The sequence below is a fragment of the Malaclemys terrapin genome, chromosome 2 (genome assembly GCF_027887155.1).
Source record: "Malaclemys terrapin pileata isolate rMalTer1 chromosome 2, rMalTer1.hap1, whole genome shotgun sequence".
Classification (NCBI taxonomy): domain Eukaryota; kingdom Metazoa; phylum Chordata; order Testudines; family Emydidae; genus Malaclemys; species Malaclemys terrapin.
This window is the reverse complement of record NC_071506.1, coordinates 171,904,703-171,917,471: the sequence shown is the minus strand read 5'-3', so window position 1 is coordinate 171,917,471 and position 12,769 is coordinate 171,904,703.

The window sequence follows — 12,769 nt, the reverse complement described above, 5'->3', positions numbered from 1 at the left end:
TCCCTTGCTTCGCAGGCTCTGCAGAAGGTCTTGCCAGAACTCCTGGATGCCATGCTGGGGAATCTGCTGGCAGTGTTCCCAGACACTGACATGCTCCACTACATCTTGCAGGTGACCCCCATGAGAGGCACGGGGGGCAATTTTACCTTAACTCTTAAGGGGACTGCTAAGGGGCCTTCCTTGGTTGGGGCAGTCAGTGCAATGCAGTGTGAGGCCCTTTCTCCTTGAAGGACAGAAGAAGGATCTGGGACTTCAAGCCAGAGCTCTGCCTGGTTCTTTTGAGTACTAACCACAGGGCCCTTGGCTGGCTTGGAAAGTGAAAGTCTGAATCCCTCCTCCGCCCGTGAAATCCAGGAGATAGTCCTCAGAGAAAAGGCACAGGCTCCTTCCTAGAGAAACAGGAGAACCCCAGGGAATCAGCCCTACTCTCCGATGGGCCCTGAGATTCCTGGGGGGATTGTGCTCACTGTCACTCCCTTCATCCAGCCAAGGACTTGAGAACTGGGGAGGGGTAAGGGGATACAAGCATTCTCCTGGGTGTAACAATCCTCTTCTAAAGGTCTGTGATCAATGAATCAGATATTCCACCCTGTGCACAATGTCTCAGCCCCCTGGGGTTGGGGAGGGGCTCATTTGAACCTCACATGTACCTGCCCATTGATCCTGACCTCCCTCCTTCCCCCCCAGCATGTCAACTTCTGGATCATGTCCAGAGTGTCCCAGGAGAGAGACAGGGCCATTAGGAGCAGCACAGCCCTGCTCAGATCCACCATCACCCTCCCTCAGTTTAACGTGAGTGACCTCTGGCCCCAGCTTCCTGGCTCCAGGCGTAGGCAGGCTGTAGGATCTGCTGCTGGAGGGCCTGTGGGTTAGGAGTGTTCCTCTTGGGGAGGCAGAGTCAGAGCAGGGAATGAGCTTGGCTTGAGTCAAGTTCTTCTTTTCCTGGTTATGTGGTGACTCTGGGCCGTTAAGGGGACCATGCTCCAGCCCCTGCTCCAACCAGGTTCATGCCTGGCCTTGGGTCCCTTCTTAGCATCCTGAAGCAGCTCTAGTCTCCCTTGGGGGCAGAGAAAATGAAGGGTCTAGCTCTAGCTTCTCTCCCCCAGCATCTCCTGCAGAGGGGAAGGAGAGTCCTGGCTGTGGGGGACTGGGAGCTGACAGAAAAATGCTGATGGAGTCTCCTCTCCTCTCCCTTCCATTAGAACTCAGCAGAGTTCCCTAGCATGAGTGACTATGTGGCATAGCTGGCTCTGTTCATCGGTGACCCAGCCAAGGACATCAGCAGGCAGACCAGGGATGGGATTTACCAGCTCTACCAGCTGCTGCTGCACCAGAGGGGTAAGGAACCCAGCTGGGAAATGGCACCAGATAGAAGAGTGAGACTGGGACCCCAGCCAATTTCTCTCAGACTGACCCCGGCTGGAGGATGGGTCTCTCTCTCTCTCTTTCTGTGTTCTACACCAAACCCTGCATTCTGTTGGGCCAGGCATGCAGCGAGGCCTCTGCCCACTGTGCAGCCACCAATGGGATTGGAAGGACACAGAAACTGCAACCAGAATGACAAATGTGCATGTGTGTCTCTCTCCCAGGGCTGACCATCCATGAGGCGGAAGATCTGTGGTTCTGGTACTGGCACCAGGACAGCAGCCTCCTGGGCTACAAGAACACAGCCAGGGTGGGGGAGGTAATGACACTCTGCCAAGGCATGACACAGCTCAGGGAGTGGGGCTGGCTGGCTTCCCTGCAGTGGCTGCCTTCTGGAGACAGGACAAGAATTCTCTCTTTATTTCCATCTCTATCCAGCCCACACTGGGAGAGGCTGGTACTAAAGTTCACACGTTGGAACCTCGCTAGTTGCTGTGATTTTTGTGTCTGACATGGATCCATTGCTACGTGGCATAAGGAGAATCCCCGGGTGGATGAGTGAATGTAGGATTTAGGCTGTGGGTCCGTCTCCGCTTCTCGCCCCCAGGCTGATACCCGAGGGCCTGAGAGGAGAGCACCGGATCAGTGAGTCACTATTGCCTGGCCAGACCCTTGCTAGATTCCCTGCTCCCTGTAGAAGCAGAGAAAGGAGGCGGGGTTTGCCCAATGCCATCGACAGTCAGGAAGCAGATCACCCTAACCTGGAACTGGGTAGGGGACACAGAGATCTCCAAAACCACTATGGAGCACATGCGCCCACCTCACGTCTCCGGACCCGGCCAGGGAACAGCAGAATGTCTGGACCTGAACCACTGTTCCAAAGAAGCACATTGTTGCTGACCCAAGTTGCGGCTACTTGCTGCACAAGTAGAAAATCAAAGACTCCCCTTCGCACGACTACGGTGAGAACATCCAAACCCTCGAACACCCATAGCACAGTGCCCTGGAACTGGAGTCCAGGGTGAAATGGGTGATCTCCACAACGTCACAGAGGAGGCCTTGGACTGGCTCCTGGATCTACAAGTGCATCTACAGAATGCTGCTCTGTAGATGCCACGTGAGAGAGACTGTGAGCTCGTCCCCTCTCCCACAAGCTGAATTGCTGCACCAGAACAAAAGGTTCATGGGAGCGTCTGTGTGGTGGGGACTGGCCCTGAGTCTCCTTGTCCTTGTCATGTTGCAGTTTGGATTCCCCTTGGAAGAAACCCAGGAGATGCAGACCCCAGACCCAGTTGCTAGAGAAATCACTAAGTTGGGGGAATAGACCTTTGGTCTGTCAGCTCCCCACACACACACCACGCCTCTAGCCACTGAGTGCAGGAGATCTCTCTTCTGGAAGCAATACAGGGTCCTCTGTCATCACTGCACACCGAGTGCACCTGCTCCGACGCACAGAGATCCATTTCCAGACCAGCCTGGCCCCTGCGATAAATTGCCCTCCAGAAAGAGCCACTACAGGCTTTGGATCCCCAAGTGTCTGCCACCTTTTAACAAAGGGGCTTCCCTGAGCCAGAGGACTCTGAAAGCCTCCAAGGAATGAGCTGCCTTGGCTACAGCAGCTCTTACCCTGCCCCTGGGCCACTAGAGGGTGATGCCGTTCTAGCCCCTGGACTTGGAGCCTGGTTCTGGGCAATCTCCTGAAGCCTTGTGTCCTGTTGGTTTTAGGTCTTCGGAAAGTTCTTTTCGGAGGGGCAGAGAAGAATCTTCCTCCGGACGGCAGTGCTGGCCATCCACGACCCGCTTCTGCGTGTCATCCAAGCTGGGCTGGTCCTGGCCTATTCCCTCCTGGGGGAAGCCCAGCAGCTGATGGGGGACAAGGTAAGCAGCTGCATTAGACTCAGGAGATTGGGGAGGGGCCCGGGGCCTCATTCCCATCCTGTGGCCATTCGTTGGCCTGGCAGCAAGGAGCCTGTGGGGAATGAGAGTCAGAGCAGGTGCTACTGGGAAGGGAGATGGATTCACCTCCATGAACAGGAGGGAGCCAGCTTGTCCCCTGAGCAGCTCCAACCCAGCTCTTTAGTAAGGCTAATTAATAACAAGCCTTACCTCATCATGGACTTACGTTCTTAGGACACGGTGCTATCACTCCTTGGAAGGGCAGGAGAATCCCCTAAGTGCCCTCTGCCAGCTTTTCCTGCCTACCCCAATGGGCTGCACCCAGTTCCCCGTGGCCTAGTGTCTCTGTCACCTGAGCCACAACCCAGAGTTGCTCCCATCACTGGCAGCCTGGGAGGCCAAGGACTGACAGGTGATGGTGATTGACCAGGCAGGAGCTGAGGCATATGGGGGGGGGGGGTTAAGCTTGTCCAGCTGCTGGCAGGGCTGGGCCCGTTCTAGAGAAAATGGGAGGATTCAGCCAGCGGGGGCTGCCAACCTGCCCCATTCACCAGGGCTGCCATCCTGCGGCTTCAGCATTAGTCACTCAGGTGACTTTGGGAAAGGTGTCAACCTCCCCACATCCTACCTCACCGCTGCCAGAATCCCTCTCCCCCCCCTGCTAGAGCCCCCTCCCTGCCCTGCCTGGGTGGGGGTGGAGAATAGGGTTGTGAAAACTTGAGCAGTCCCCCCAGGTGATTGGAGGCAGAACAGCTGTCAAGGAAACTCAGGGGAGGTGGCAGGAGATCACCCTACAAGGAGAGGAGGTCACTAGAGAGGATAACAAAACTCCATTGTGGGGGTCAGGAGGGTGAATCCATCCCTCAGACATGGGCAGGTGCTGGGTGGAAATGCTGCTGGTTCCAGGTGACGTTAATCCCTCCTGATTCCTCGGAGGCATCTGAGTGTCTGACAGGTTCTCGTTCTCTTGCAGCAGGAGGATGTCACCCCCAACTTGATGCGCCAGCTCTGCATCATCCGGCACTTGCGCTGGGTGCCTGAGGCGCTCCAGAGGCGGTTTCTCTGAGGACTCCAGCAACTCCTGCTCCCTGCTGCAGGTACTGCTCTGGCTCCCTGTAAATGGGGAGCTAGTGGAAGGGGAAATGGAGGCCCCTGGCACTCACAGAAACTCTCTCCCCAATCTGTGGAGCAGGGTCCTTCCCTCTCCCCCCTAAATTCCTTCATCTGGGACAGGAGCTCTTCCCCTCACTCGCATTCCCCTCCCCCTTTCCTTGGCCTGACCCCTATCCCATTCTCCCTGCTCCCAGGCAGAGCTCTCCCTGCCCCATATGGTGCAGAAGGGCCGTTTTGTCAGGGCCACAGCCCCTAGCCCAACTGAAGCTCAGAAAGCTCCACTTTTCAGGAGGTGTGGGTTGGACAGAGGCTCACGGCTAGCTTCAGCCCCTGCCCTCTATTCTCCCCTTGGCCCGTCTCTGGGTGTGAAATGAATAGGAGCCTCCTTCCCAGCTGTTTTCCAGGCCCTGGGATGTGTTACAGTCTCACACATGGGCCCATCCTGCAGCTGAGCCGCGTCAGGGAGCAGTGGGGACAGGTCACCTCCCATCAAACCAAGCAGTGCTGGGCCTCAAAGAGGCTGAGAGCAAAGACCCTGCTTCCTCATGGAGGTAAGAGCCATTTACTCCTTGGGGCGTGTGGGTCTCTTGGGGGAGAAATGGGATCCCCGATGCATAGCCTAGCTGGGAGCTTCGCCTGTCCCTGGATCCCAGCCCTGGGACAGAGATGTCTCCATCAATGTGCCACCCTTGTTTTGTTCCTAGCAAGAGGCTCCCCAGAGATGTCCTCAAACCTGGACTCCTGAGAGCATTTCTGGCAGGAGGCTCTAGCCCCTCAGCCATGAAGAGAGCATCATGCAATCTCATTCAAATGGCATCTCTGGTCTCCAGCTCCACTCCCCGCAGCAGGAGAAGTGAACCCTTCAGCTCCCAGAGTCCCGATTCTTTGAGCTCCTTTCGATCAGTAGTGGGGTTTCTCCAGCCCCCTCCCACACTGGTCAGCCTCTGAATGATGAAGGGTCTGAATGTTGAGTCATCATAACAAGAAAACTCCAGTTCCAGGCAGTGGGACGTGTGTGTACTCAGCCTCTCTGGAAACCAGGTCTGAAATGGGGAGCAAGGACCCCAGCCCAGTAGCAGTAGGAGTGGGCAGAGCAGGCCTGTACCAGGGTGCTTTCCCCTGGGCTGCAGAGCCTGCGGCTTAGCCAAACTGATTACAGAATGAGCCCTACCTGAGAGGCATCATGTGCCTCCCCCTAAAGAGCCAGACTTCAGTGTTGATACAGCCCAGCTGGGGTATGAAGAGGAACGAGAATGAGGTAAGAAGTTCAGAGCAGCAAGGAAAGCCTAGAGGGAAACTTGAGAAGAGAGATAGAAAGTGCCCAGGGAAACCTGCAGCAAAGAGAAAGGAGCGGACCTAGCTGTTGGGTACAGAGCTCTGGGCTGCTACCAGTGTCAGGGTGGGGCTGGATTCTCCTACTGGCCCCAAAGAAGGGGGACTAAAGGTGGTGACCTGGCCAGAGGCTGAGTTTCCAAGCAGAGAAACTACCATGGTGCTGGAGAACAGACATGGAGAGCGTGCCTGGGCTGTACTGAGAAGGTTAGCCCAGGAGAGCAGGGCATGAGAGAGTTTACAAGCGTAGCCTCATGCCAATATGGGGACAAATGTTCTTTGTTTTGGGTGCAGAGAAGCAGGCCATATCAAAAGACACGGCCTGCCTAGGAAATTGCTGAGTGGCAAAACGAGGGGCCAGGGCCCCAAGAAGGTAGAAAGAAAGGAGAAGGTGTCCTCTGACACAAACACATGAGGCAGGCAAAGTGGAGGTGACAGGGATGGCCGTGGACCTTGCAGACCCTCCACCAACACACCCTGTCGGGTGCTGCAGGGAGGTGAAGGATGAAATGGTTGGCACCGAGATGAAGCAGACTGAAGTAGTGTGACGTTATTGATATATTCTGGGACCATATAGAACATGGTTGCAACCAAAGTCCTGTAGTGGCACCAAATCTTGTATAAAGGGGGTTAAATGAGGTGTCTAAGACAAGGTTATGGTTTACTAGTTATGATTATGCTGTCTATATGTATGTATCAATTTTGTAGTTGAAGTTATAAATATTCTGGCGTTTCCATCAGGACATAATCTTTAATTAAAGATTAATTTTAATTCCTGGAGACTCCAGGCCAATCCTGGAGGACTGGCAACCCTAATCATGACCAGGCTGCAGCTCTGAGGACCCCCTGCAACCGGAGCTAAGTTGTGGGGATCCTGGATCCCTCCATCTGCCCTGGGTGGAGGGAGGGATCTGGGGGGCAGGAACACAGGTAGGAAACATGCCCCTCTTTAGCGCACCAGTGGCATGCAGACTATAGAATCATAGAATATTAATGTGGGAAGAGACCTCAGAAGGTCATCAATCCGATCCCCTGCTCAAAGCAGGACCAACACCAACTAAATCATCCCAGCCAGGGCTTTATCAAGCCAGGCCTTCAAAACCACTAAGGATGGAGACTCCACCCCTCCCTAGGTAAACCATTCCAGTGCTTCACCACCCTCCTAGTGAAATAGTGTTTCCTAATATCCAACCTCGACCTCCCCCACTGCAACTTGAGACCATTGCTTCTTGTTCTGTCATCTGCCACCACTGAGAACAGGCAAGCTCCATCCTCTTCCCCCTTCGGGTAATTGAAGGCTGCTATCAAATTCCCCCTCATTCTTCTCTTCTGCAGACTAAATAACCCCAGTTCCCTCAGCGTCTCCTTGTAAGTCATGTGCCCCAGTCCCCTAATCATTTTTGTTGCCCTCCGCTGGACTCTCTCCAATTTGTCCACATCCCTTCTGTAGTGGGGGAACCAAAACTGGATACAATACTCCAGGTGTGGCCTCACCAGTGCCAAATAGAGAGAAATAATCACTTCCCGCGATCTGCTGGCAATACTCCTACTAATACAGCCCAATATGCCGTTGACCTTCTTGGCAATAAGGGCACACTGCTGACTCATATCCACCTTCTCGTCCACTGTAATCCCCAGGTCCTTTTCTGCAGAACTGCTGCTTAGCCAGTCGGTCCCCAGCCTGTAGCGGTGCATTGGATTCTTCCTTCCTAAGTGCAAGACTCTTCACTTGTCCTTGTTGAACCACATCAGATTTCTTTTGGCCCAATCCTCCAATTTGTCTACATCACGTTGGACCCTATCCCTACCCTCCAGCGTATCTACCTCACCCCCCAAGTTTAGTGTCATCTGCGAACTTGCTGAGGGTGCAATTAATCCCATCATCCAGATCATTGATAAAGATGTTGAACAAAACCAGCCCCAGGACTGACCTGTGGAGCATTCCGCTTGATACCGGCTGCCAACTAGACATTGAGCCGTTGATCACTACCTGTTGGGCCCAACAATCTAGCCAGCTTTCTATCCACCTTATAGTCCATTCATGCAATCCATACTTTTTTAACTTGCTGGCAAGAATACTGTGGGAGACCATAACAAAAGCTTTGCTAAAGTCAAGATATATCACATCCACCACTTTCCCCATATCCACAGAGCCAGTTATCTCATCAGAAGGCAATCAGGTTGGTCAGGCATGACTTGCCCTTGGTGAATCCATGTTGGCTGTTCCTGATCACCTTCCTCTCCTCCAAGTACTTCAAAATGGTTTCCTTGAGGACCTGCTCCATGATTTTGCCAGGGACTGAAGTGAGTCTGTAGTTCCCCGGGTTCGCTTTCTTCCCTTTTTTAAATATGGGCACTATATTTGCCTTTTTCCAATCCTGCTATGAGTCCTTGCAGAGACAGATACCATGAAAATCAGTAATGTGTGAAAGTGTTGGTATAATTCTTTCCAATCTGCCAAGGTCTTCCCTCCAGAGGATCTAATACAGGAAGCCGAGTAGAACACAGTGTCCTTTTTCCTTTTCTCCTCTCTACAATATCAAGCCACTTAGTATTCTTGATACATACTTGTATGGCATAGAGCAGAGGGCTCAAGGCTATCGAGCTCCAACACAAGCCCTGTACATGAGCACAAGTGTCATGACCTTTTGATTAATTGGCAGAGCTTGAACTGGGGATCTTCAGCACTAAAAGCATGTTCCCCTATGACTGGTGCCAATGTCAGGAGCTGGTAGAAATTGTAGACTTGTAGTCTCTTAGGTGGACTGGCCACTAGAGAGGGACATGACATACTCTGGGTCAGTATGCTCTGCGCTTGTCTTGTTAGAAGCGGCTCCTCTTTTGCACAGCAGAGTTCAAGAGCTGCACGAGGCTGCCCTTTTTGAAATGATACACTGCCTAGGTCATCCCTGGGGTTTGAACCTGGGACCGTGAACAGGGAAATCACGATCTCTATCACTTAAACTAACAGAGTAACTCTGTTAGCTGGTTGCAGTAATAGGCTCTTATCCCCTTATATAGGCCAGGAAACATAAGTGGACATGGGAAACACTGTGCAAATGCATGACACCACCTAGCTCACTGTGGTCTTGGTCTCACTTGAGGCTCCTAAATTTTGTGTAATACCAAAAAAAAAAAAAAAAAAAACCACAATGATAACAAGTATGTTTTCTCTTTCAGTATGTGAACTTGATAAAATTTATTGTATGTTTGATTTTCGGTGTTAGTATTTTTTTTAAAAAACATACTGGGAATGTTGGTCCAAATTCTGCCCTCTGTTACCTACAGGTAACTCCATTGACCTAAATAAGGTTGTACAAAGAAGAATGAAGGCAAAACTTTGGGCCAGCACCTTCAAAGTTTTCAAGTACTGAGTCAATTTCCACCCTTGTAAGAGCTGGTACAGCTCCCACCGAGCTTAGTAGAAACCACGTGAATGTATCAAAGGGCAGAATCTGGCCCTGTAAATAAGAAAGAAATAACCAATTAAGGCTCCTCATTGTGTAAGACACTAACAGTTCAAAATTGCAGTAATTGTACAGCACAAAGATTATGATGTACAATCTATTCCTTTATGAATTTGATTTCAAATTAATTAATTCTTCAGCCTCATTCCCATTATTGCCAGCAAACTAGTGATATGGAATTACTTACTTCTAAGCCATATAGTTTTTCAAAGACAGCTTGAATACCTCCTTAGAATTAACTAATTAGGGTAAACATAAAATTAAGATTCAGAATCAACGTCTGGTACAGAAAATGTATTAAACTGTACAAATACAAAAAGGAAAGTAGAATGTACAGTTAAATATTCCTCTTGCTTTTCGTTGTTGTTGTGTTTCGTGTGTTTAAAAATTGAAGAGGTTTCCATTGTGGGGCGATATTTCATGGTTCTGTATTAAGAAACATTGGAGTGGAGACCAAGCGTAATGTGTTAGAAGCATGAAAATCTAAAGTTAACCTAGATGGTTTATAACAAAAAATATTATCCTTTTAAAGAGTTAATTGCAACAGAAAAGTCAGTTGAGCATGTGCCTGAAAAGGGGGGGGGGGGAATGACCTTGTTGACTCATTTATGTAGCAGGAGGGGTTTCATTTATATAGTAGGACAAAAAAAAAAAAACTGCTGACCTACAGCAGCTTTTTTTTTAGTATTATTAACAGTAGGGTTTTTTTTCCCTTGGGTTTTTTCAGGATGGCAGAGAAGAGGTGGGTCACTGTGCCTGATTAATTCTGCAGCCAGTTAAACAAATACGGGGAGGGGCAAATAATTAGCTTGGAAAGATCATCTGGAACGTCTTAAAATGCCAGGTGTAATGTCCTGAAATATAGAAGATAGCCCATAACAAAGCTTTTATGCAAAAAATAATAAATCTACATATTTACCTGGAAAACATACCAGTGGAAAGTGTTTAGTTTGCATATTGTTGGTATTTTAACAGCACACACAATCATTAAAAAACTATTCCAACTGCCAGAGCATAACACTGTTAAAAATAAAAAAATCACCTGACATAGAACTAAAGCCAGCTATCTCCTCCCCATCCACTGCAACCCCAGACTTCCACACCTATTTCCCATCAGCAGCCAGGTTTCCCAAGTCCCTCCTACTGCATATATTCCTGACGGAATAGTGCACCAAAACAATTAAAAATTCGGTGCCAAAAAACAAGTTACCTTTTCTGTAACTGGTGTTCTTCGAGATGTGTTGCTCATGTCTATTCCATAGTAGATGTGCATGCTCACCACGTGCACCGGTGCCAGAAGTTTTTCCCCTAGCAATACCTGTAGGAGGGGAGCGCCCCCCGTGACCCCTGGAGTGGCGCCTGCCTGGCATGGTATAAAGGGAGCTGTGCACTCCTTCCTCCCCCCCCCCAGTTCCTTCTTGGCAGACAACTCTTGACAGAGGGGAAGGAGGGCGGGATGTGGAATAGACATGAGCAACACATCTCGAAGAACACCAGTTACGGAAAAGGTAACGGTCTTTTCTTCTTTGAGTGACTGCTCATGTGTATTCCACAGTAGGTGATTCCCAAGCTATATCTGTTGGAGGTGGGTAGGAGTTCTCAAGTTCCCAGGATGGAGGACAGCCTTGCAGAACCTGGCGTCATCCCTGGCCTGCGGCACGATCGCATAATGCGAGGTGAACTTGTGAACTGGGGATCATATGGCAGCCCTACAAATGTCCTGGATGGGGACGTGGGCCAGGAAGGTAGTCGACGAGGCCTGCACCCGGGTCAAGTGTGCCCTCACAATGGGTGGCGGGGGAACGCCTGCCAGCTCATAACAGGACCGGATGCACAAAGTGATCCAGTTGGAAAGCATCTGGGTGGAGATCAGCTGGCCCCTCCCATGCTCAGCCAAGGCGACAAACAGTTGCAAGGACTTCCTGAATGGCTTAGTCCGATTGAGGTAGAAAGCCAAAGCCCGCTGCACACTGAGTGTGTGGAGGCAGCACTCCTCACTGGATGCGTGAGGCTTGGGGCAGAGGACCAGTAAAAAAAATGTCCTGACCCATGTGGTATGTGGAGACCACCTTGGTTGGATGGGGAGGAGGAAAACTGGAGGGTGTAACCCCGGGAGATGGTGTTGAAGACCCATTGGTCCGAGGTGATCCGCGACCATTCTGTGAGGAAAGCACACAACTGATTGGAGCCTTGTATCTGTTTCCTCTGCAAACAGGGCTTTCCCATCAAATGGGAGGTCCTGCATGGAAGACTGCGTCTTGCTTGGCAGCCCAGAGAGCAAAAGCCATGACCCCCATCTCATGGACACCTCTGAGGCCATCAATCGTGTGGCTGTGTCCACAGCATCTGAGGCAGCCGGAAGGGAAGCTTGAGCTGCTGTTGCCCCTTCCTCCATGAGCACCCTGAACTTGTCCTTATCGTGCTCCTGGAGGAAGTCCTCAAATTTGGGTAGGGAGCCCAACAGATTGAATTTGCACCGGCCCAGGAGAGCCAGTTCACCACTCGTAAGTGGAAGCTCGAAGATGAATAAATTTTTCTTCCGAAAGAGTCCAATCTCCGAAAGTCTTTGTTCTTTGGGGTCGGGGCTGGCTGACCTTGTCCTTCCCTGTAGTTGACCAACTCGACCACCGGGGAGTTGGGCACCGGGTGGATATATAGATACTCATGCCCCTTAGCAGGTACAAAGTACTTTTGCTCAGCCTTTTTTGATATAGGGGCCAACGAGGCTGGTGTTTGCCACAGGGCATTCGAAATCATAGCCACCCCTTCATGGAGCAGCAAGGCCACCCTACCCGGTGCTGATGGGGACAGCACGTTAAACAGGGAGTCTGCAGGCTCTTCCATCTCCTCTGCTTGGAGGTGGAGGCTTGCTGCCACCCTCTTTAAGAGATCTTGGTGGGCCCTGAAGTCCTCCTGCAGGATTGAGAGGGGCAGGGCCGCAATCGCCTCTTCTGGGCAGGGCGAAGAGGCCGGCGCAGTGCTCTGGGTGTCAGCCGGCACTGGAGGATACACCACCCGGTCGGAGTCCAGGCACTGTGCTGAGGACGTGCGTCCCACCGATTCCTTCATTGGGGGTCTGGAGATGGAGGCCGATGGAGCCTCTGAAGCTCCGGCCACCAAGCAAGCTTCCACCGGGGGCTGTGTCGGAGGTCATTGTGCTCACTGGTACCACTGAGCCAGCCACGAGGCTTGGTGCCACTGCAATGAATAAATGAAAACTACAATACAGAAACCTATTTCCCAGACCCCTCAGAAGCAGTGCAAAGGCTTGGGGGAGTCAGGGGTAACAGAGGAGCTGAGGGAAAGGGAAGTAATTGCTGTGAACCTGGAGGGCTGTTGAGTGTGTATGGGAGAAGTATAGAATGGGAAGGGGGACTTTGGTAGGGGGAGAGCGATTGTTAGGGAACCCCCCCGTAAAGACCCTGGTTGGCCCCTGGCCTCTCTCATTCAGTCAGGCACATCTGCCCCTATCCCCATGTGTCCCTGAACCCCTCCTCCTCCGTCCCCCCGTAGCTCCCTCCCCCCTGGCCCCATGTGGCCCTGCATCTCCACTCCTATTCAACCCGCACCCCAGTCTGTCCCCCCCCTTAACATTT